Here is a 7,924-nt window from a genome sequence, read left to right on the forward strand (position 1 = left end):
GCGCGCATGCGCAGGTACTCAGACGCACCACAACCACGTGACAGAAACAAACATCAAACGGCATGACAGCGCACTGTGGCGTCTACTTTCTCTAACTTTTCCAATGTGTACTTATGCGTCAGTTATAACAGTCCTAATGGAGAGCTTAACCACTGGTAATTAAATGGCGCAGCTAAATGCGCATAGATAGTGTTCTGTAAGTTCAAAAAAAGTATGAATGATTCGTGCCACTTATTACTTCCTTTTGTAATCTAGTGTTTCCGAAATTCTGAAAAGAGAGACTATAGTGACAAAAAATTACCGTCACCTTCGAAGGCTGAGTGCCTCGCCATAGCTGCTCAAAAATGCGATGCAGAAACACCGTTAAAATCTCGAAGCGATTACAAAGATTTCGTATCCTAATTTTGTTACCACTTGAATAAATGCTTTTGTATGAGAGTACTCCCTATTAAGTCCTACATGAGACCACATGGCTTACCAAAATTAAGAACGAAAGTTCTAGCAATTATTAATTAGTAGGAAGAAATGCTGCAGTTGACGGAACTCACCGTTCCGGGCCAGATTAGACATCCGAAAAGTGATGTAATGCTTACCTGCAAGAAAGAACAAGAAAATTAGACATACCCAAGTCTCTTTTTAAATAAAAACTGCATGCATATATTGCACTTATCAACCTAATGTGAGGGCGAGCAACATCGATAAAGATGAAAGTATCTCTGGTGAGCATTGAGCTTCATCATCACTGACATTAGCTTATGCATTAGCATAGCTACGCGATCACATGGTAAAAAGGCGCCAGGGTTGGTGCATGTAGGAAAACCATAACGGTTGCCCAAAGCACACGTACATATATACTCTGATATTCTGGGACGTAACGCATATATGGCGGTGACGCTGCCAGTGACTTGGTGGCGCAAACACTGCAGTGTGCGGTTTTAAAATAGCATCAGTTTTAGAATAGGTAGCTACATAAAAGATATACCATTTCAATCACATGGGCTATAGCAATAGCCAGAGAAAAGAAAAAATGAACTCTATACTTAGCTTTTCACGGTATTATTGATGCATACGATAGCGTAAACACTAAAATTTTGGGGAACATCATTGGGGATAAAAGTTTGGGGGAAGACAATATAGCATTATTAAAATAAATATACAAGGATCATGAAGTAGCCATAAGATGAGACAGGCTAACTAGCGGCTAGACAGTTTGCATGCAGAAAGGCTTGCATTGTCAGTTATGACCTGTGCTCTTTGTGAAGCATATCCATTATAGGCACAGCATTGAAGCTACAGTAAAGGAAGTTAGGTTATCTTCTCTCTATAAATAAAATTACCTGGAGGTAAAACAACTTCATCCCGGTTTGTTATAAGTAGTTTACGTGGTTTTGTTTGCGGAGACTGAGAAAGTCAGCTTCTGGCAGATATGTTAGAAATGGAGGGCGAGGCTGTAGAATTTAGGCTTAGTGGAAACACACAACGCCTTATGGCGTTGATGACACCTTTGATCGGGCGGTCACAATGCAAGGAAACGAAATATTGAAATTTGAAGAATAAAAAAGAAACATGTAGATTATGGAAAATAGAAAAACACGAACGAGTACTCATGGCGAAGAGCAAGAAACAACCTGACCTTAATGAAACACTGGGCGCTTGAGGGTCACAAGTATGAGATAGTGGGAAACGTGTTAGGGGGAGTCGTGTTTCTTGGAAATGAACAGAAAATTTTGGTATTTTGTGTAAATTCCAAAGTGCAAACTGGACAAGAGGTTAATCAAAGCGCTGTTGGAAGGTGCCTTGGGAGCGCACTGAAAATCTACAATTGAACAGTACAGGATGACGGGCCGGGTGGCCTACTAATGACAGGAGGCACACAGCAGTATCTTCTTCGACAAATAAGAAAGCCAAATGAAGTAAACTTGGTGGGTTGTGGAGGTCTTTAAGTATTTATATGAGAAAAACATCGACTGACAGTGGATACAAAGAACCCTGAAACCGACCAGTATCTATTACGTTAATGGCTTGTGATGTGACAAGGAAAGTTGTTAATGGAAAGTTGTTAATGGCTTGTGATGTGACAAGGCGGAAACAGCACATTGGACAAGCACAAGAGATCAGAAGCCAGCGATAAGTCTGTATCAAAAAGTAAAGAATGAAATCAAAATAGAACGCTTTACGACAATATAAAGGGCACTGGCCCGACTGTTCGAAGCCAGATCAGGATCTCTAAGAACCACGTGTTTCAGGAGAAGATTTATCGGTGACGTTTCTGCGTAGCAAGTGCAAATAGCACATAAAAAATAGAGCACAATTTCTTACCCTGTCCCAGCACACATGGAGAGGTATATGATCACGTAGTTAGCCTGCCCAATGTGTCGGTCTTTAGGGATACCAGAAGAATGACTGACAAATCTCCAGCAAATATTGAACGGTGCTTGCAGTATTAGTAGAGTAAAGGCAGGAAACAAATGGAATGAAGAGATGTAAGTTCTTGTAGACCAATAAATTTTTATCAGGCACGATGGTGTTAGTACGAAATATGGATCACATAAAGGATAATAAAAAAGGGCGGAAAAAGCACAGCAAATTTGATGAATCTGACGTGCGGCATGAATGTTCGTAAGATTAAATTCTTGTTCTTCCACAATATCACTAAAGATTAAACTGGGACAGGCATTTATCTTCGGTCGTCTTTTTCTGAAAGTGGACTTCATTAATTTTAGTAAACACAATTTTGCAGCTTTCTTACACAGGTCCTTAGCAAATCACAAAATATTTTTGTGCGTAGCACTAATTGATAAATACTTCTTCCTGAACAAAACTAAAAACAAAAGAGAGGCAGGAATAAAAAAAAGCATAATAAATCTAGAGAGAGCTCATGATTTTCAGGAAGCTATTGCGCAATATATAGATACTGAGAAATCGAAGCCATGAAAAGGAAAGGCTGACAGGTCCTCCAGACGAGCGCACGCTTCAACTTCGCTCTCTTTACAATGAATGTAGGCAGAAAAGGAATAAAAATTTGTGACAGCGCGAACACTGAAGGCCGGCAAAAGAATGCACAGCAAAGCTACAAACGGTCTCTCAGGCTCGTGCATCAGAAAACTTGCAGCAGCGTTAGAATAATGTCAAAAAGGTTATATGTGGTTGCCTCCCGTTCTTTTGGGTACCTCGGGTATGCGCTGCCTCCATGCTGATAATCCTGCAAGTAAACGCCGAACCATTGCGCAACTCTGATACAGAGTCCGAGATCTACAGCTGAAGCTCAACTAAAGCTTTATTTGAAGTATATGAGACTTGCTTTCAAAAGGATGCCAGGTTTGAAGAAACAAAGTTCTGTGTCTGTAAAGCACCCCAATTTGTTCTTTGCCGAAGCGGATAGGTTTCCCACAAGGGCAAAAATATCAGTGACGGTGCATAAGGATAGCTTAATAAATTGAGCAAGAGTGCCGGCTATTTTACCAGTTTCTTGCTGGCCCTCGAATCCGAAGTGATAAGGTTCACATGAATAAACACTGCCTTCCGTTTTGTTTTATTTTTTTTATTTTTCTACTATCGGTGAGAAAAACGCGACACCTTGAACCATGCAAAAAAAGCCACTAACACAAAAATCCATTTGTGTTACTAGCTGGGCCCTTGAGGCCTCCATCGTCTTACGATGAAGATGGATTTTGTGGCGTTGAAAAGTGGCAGCATCGCAGTGCGAACGCCCCTAAGAAAATACAGCCCTGATTCAACCTATTTTTTTAAATAAAGAAACTTGTAGAGAGCGCTAGCATGCTGCGGTTCCACCGAACTGAGCATCTATGTCTAAAGGCCACTGCACTAAAGAAATGAGTGCATTTTGCTAAGTATTCTGAGGCAACTGCAACGAAACGCTCTCTGACAGCGTTTAATACAAGCGCATTTATAACGTTCACGACAAAACTCACCTGCAACGTTTTTCTTTAACATTCTTTTGGTTTTCCTTTTCTTTACGTGAAATGTAATTTAAGTAATTACAGTATTTTAGTCGACGTTGTAGAGCAGGAAGGCTTGACGTAGCTAAACAAAAATCATGACATAATCAAAATATCCTACGCCCTTCAGGAGCTGTGTCCACAATGCAAACAAGGTGGTAAAATTACAAAAAAAAACTTATCCCGAAGATTAAGAGCACAAGAAAAAATATTACTGCAAAAACCATTCTCCATGATCACCCAAGCCAATGCCAAGCTTTTCCCTCCTGTACGTGGCGCAGATCCCCAACGAACTCACGACCTACATGGGAAACGCTCGCTCAAGGACCGCCACATGCGCGGGCCGCAACAACCTGGCGACGTACGATCGGAGCCAGAGGCGGTCGCAGACGCTTCAGGCGGCAACAATTCGTCTTCGACAAAGTGCTTTTGAAAATACGCGTTTGCGTCCCGCAAGTGTTAACTTTGGCCGTCCAATGCACGCCGCTTGGCCTCGGCGGCCTGTGCCGTGTCCACGGCGTAAGATATATGCTCTTAAGGTGGGGATACTTCTCAGCTTGCTTGCGAGGCGAGATCGACCAGATAAAGTAGCATAGGCGCGCGCCGATCGGCCTGGTGCCGGCAGCGGATACCTATCGGCAGTACGATGCAACTTCAAGACAGGAAAGGTTTGAGCTAATGTTGCTATGGCAAGCGGCGCTTCGCGGGAAATCTGAATTCAATGAGGGGCGCTCTTACTGTTACGGATGCGGCATGCATGGCTCTGAGGCAGGCGCGGTCTCTCTGCTTATTTATGGGAAACATGCTGGCATTAGAAGCTGGTTCTCGCGCTCCCTGCCAACTTACTATTTGTTCGCGTGTAACAGACATGTGCTTGATCCGAAACTTTTTCAAAATTTCGTGTTTTGTGGCTCCATTTCTTAAGGAGTTTGGTTTATGCGCGCTCGCTGACGGTACTCGGTGCTCTTGCATCGGCGATCTCGCTGCGGGGTCTCCAAGCGCACTAACAGGGAGGGGGACACGCCTTCTTTTGATTGGCTGCAAAGCAGAACTTTGAACGAGAGCGCGTGACTGTTCGTAAACGAGAAGCATTGCTCCTCTGTTGCGAAGCAACCACTTACGGCACCGGGAGCAATTGCTGTGCGTACATCAATTAGGTATCGTTTCGTGTTGTCCCGAATTATATTTTTATGGTTCAAATGGTTAATACGTGGTGGAAAGTTCAGCACTGTGGAGAGAACAGTGGCGTGAACAAAGTGCTATGCAAGGTGGTCCGGCAAGGGATGTGCGGGAGAAGACGGAAAAACGCAAGGAAATGCATCTTCCGAAGGAACGCTTCTTTTTGGAACGACAAGCAGGAGCTCTCCTCCTAGCTCTGAGAAGTATCTTGAAAATCATATTGTCTGTGAACTGTTTGCTGCAAACTGCATCCTTTGTGCTGAGCGTACGGTCCTTGCTAGGAATCGCTTGAGCCCAGGCTTTGAGGCGTTCTGGATAAGAAGGAACATCGAACAAAATTGATGTTTCTTCGCAGGTCTGGTAACCTGACTTGCAACCTCTAACGAAGCATTTCCTGCCCATCGTCGCTTGCTGTGGAGTCCTGTTGTTACGTCAGATTTCGCACATGGCTGCTCACCACTGAAGTTCATTTTGCAGACAGCAATGTTCAAAATATATTGATTTCCTGGTCAGCGAACGCGGCTCAGCACGCAAGCAACTAACATAATGTGACGGAAGACAGCTACAAATATTTCAACAGCACAAAATAGCGCCTCTAAGCATTCCTTAAGCCGGATTCACTCGACGGGTTACACGACTTACTCAGAGACATGGCTGAGCTTCAACAAATGATGCCGCGAGCATTTCTTCAGCGGCTTCCTTTTGTACGACGTGATCCAGCTGCACTGAGCCACGTCACGCTCGTCCGAAGACTAAACCGGCGATCGTTCCGTGCTGTGAATCTCGCCTTACGAGTTTGAACGCAGCTTGGCGCGTTTTGATTTGGCCTCGTCACGGTGGGCCTTACCGAGGCGCATTTAGGACGCAGGCAAAAGTTTGCGCGGACAAGGAGCGCGCGGATAACAGAAGCAACCAGAGATCGCGCCGCCGTATCGGCTCCGTCGAGGCGATGCCCTCTTCCCTCGAGCCCCTCACAACGGTGGCCTCGCGCGTCGCGCAACCATTTTGGATTTCCCGCGAATCGCCGGTTGCTATACCAACGGTAGATAAAACCTTTTCTGTCTTGAAGTTGCCTCGTATCGCCGATAGGTATCCGCTGCCGGCACCGGGCCGACTGACGCGCGCTGTTGCTGCTCGCGTTTGGCCTTGGCTCAGACTAGGCAAAGAAATGCTTCGCATTTACAAAAGGTATTATTAATTGCAAAATAAATTGTGAGCATACTGTTAAGTTCATTCGTACCGCACTGCTATTTATTTGGGATATTAACAGCGGCAGCTGTCTAAGCCGGGCGTAATTGGGTCAACCGCGAACAGAAAATGTGGGCCGATCCTGGCGGTTGTACAGAAAGGGTCCAAGCGCAGTGGCACATACCCATGCACTGGGAACTAGCAAAGCTGAGCCTGGCTAAGTCTAGATAAGCATGGTTGGGACTACTTGAGCTTAGTCAGTCATCGATAGCCAATCAATAGCTAATCGATAATCGATCAATAATCAATAAATTTCGGAAAATGCTGGGGATGACTTGGTAGTGCTTAACCTAGACCAAAAGCCAGGACTAGCTAGGTGCCCATCATCTCCACGGTCTCTTTAGCATTGTGCCTCCAGTGCAAGCTACGCTATTTTTTTCATTATTAGACAAAATTGTGGTGATAAAAGGACCCCATCATTTCTTACGATGTCTGTACGAGGTCATGCAAAGGGTTCTTTTATTATTTTTAATAATTATGTCAGGCAAGTTTCTGAAGTCCTTGTGTTGCAGTTGCACTGGAAAAGCTATTCTCCTCCCGATCCTGCCACATTAATCAAGGGCTCGTCCTGATGCTCCACGCATAATTAAATTACTTTTAGTAATTTTATTACTAGTTCGTTTTTAAGAACTAGACATAAATTTCCTAAAAGTAATTTAATTTGTATGTTCTGCTTGGGGTAAAGCACTGAATAGTAGGAGAAGTAAACTATTGTATATATATTTCAATGTTAAAGTTCTTAACCAAGCGCTAAATGCATTCAAATTATTATCCAGCAGGCGAACTCGTTTGTCGATGCTTGTGCGAAAGATCATTGTGCCTTTTCTAACGTTTTTGAATGTGCCCCTATTTATTGAGGCGCTCAAGAGTGCCCCATTGAAAGATATGCTAAAGCACTGTTCCAGTAAGCTAATCAAAATCGAGTGTAGAAAGCTTGTAGCGTGTATAGATGCACCTGATAAGGCCGAGAAGAACAATACACAGGATGAACGGCAGAATGACAAGCAGCGAATGTTTCGGACCTGCTTTCGCGCTACACCTTTCTGCAACACGCACAACATTGGGAAATGCGCACAAAGCGCTTCAGAACGCACGTAAGTTCGCGACTTGCACCCATTTTCTATTCACCCTTCGAACGGTGAATAGAAGGAGTGAAATATGGGCATAGTGGATACGACGTGCACGAGGGAGGATGTACAGGAGATCTATAAACGGTATTTCAGGCCGGTGCGCTTCAGGAAGAGCACTAGTGCATGAACAGATTTTAACGCCAGAAACGGAAGTGGCCATGGTCCGAGTAGTTCGGACTTAAAAGATGGTCGTGAGTCCAGCCGGTTTAAAGTTGTCCGGAGAGGGAGGCTCCGAGCGTAGTAGTGAGGACTGCTACACCAAAGGGGATCGATGGTTTCCTCTCACCTACAGGAGCCCCACGTGGGGCTATCCGTCACTCCCAGTCATAAACGGTTCAGCAATGTTGCTTCGCAACGGAAGAGGCTAGATTGCAATTGTAGCGATAGATAGGATTCGTGCTTACGCAG

This window comes from Dermacentor silvarum, chromosome 6 (assembly GCF_013339745.2).
Source record: "Dermacentor silvarum isolate Dsil-2018 chromosome 6, BIME_Dsil_1.4, whole genome shotgun sequence".
NCBI classification, from domain to species: domain Eukaryota; kingdom Metazoa; phylum Arthropoda; class Arachnida; order Ixodida; family Ixodidae; genus Dermacentor; species Dermacentor silvarum.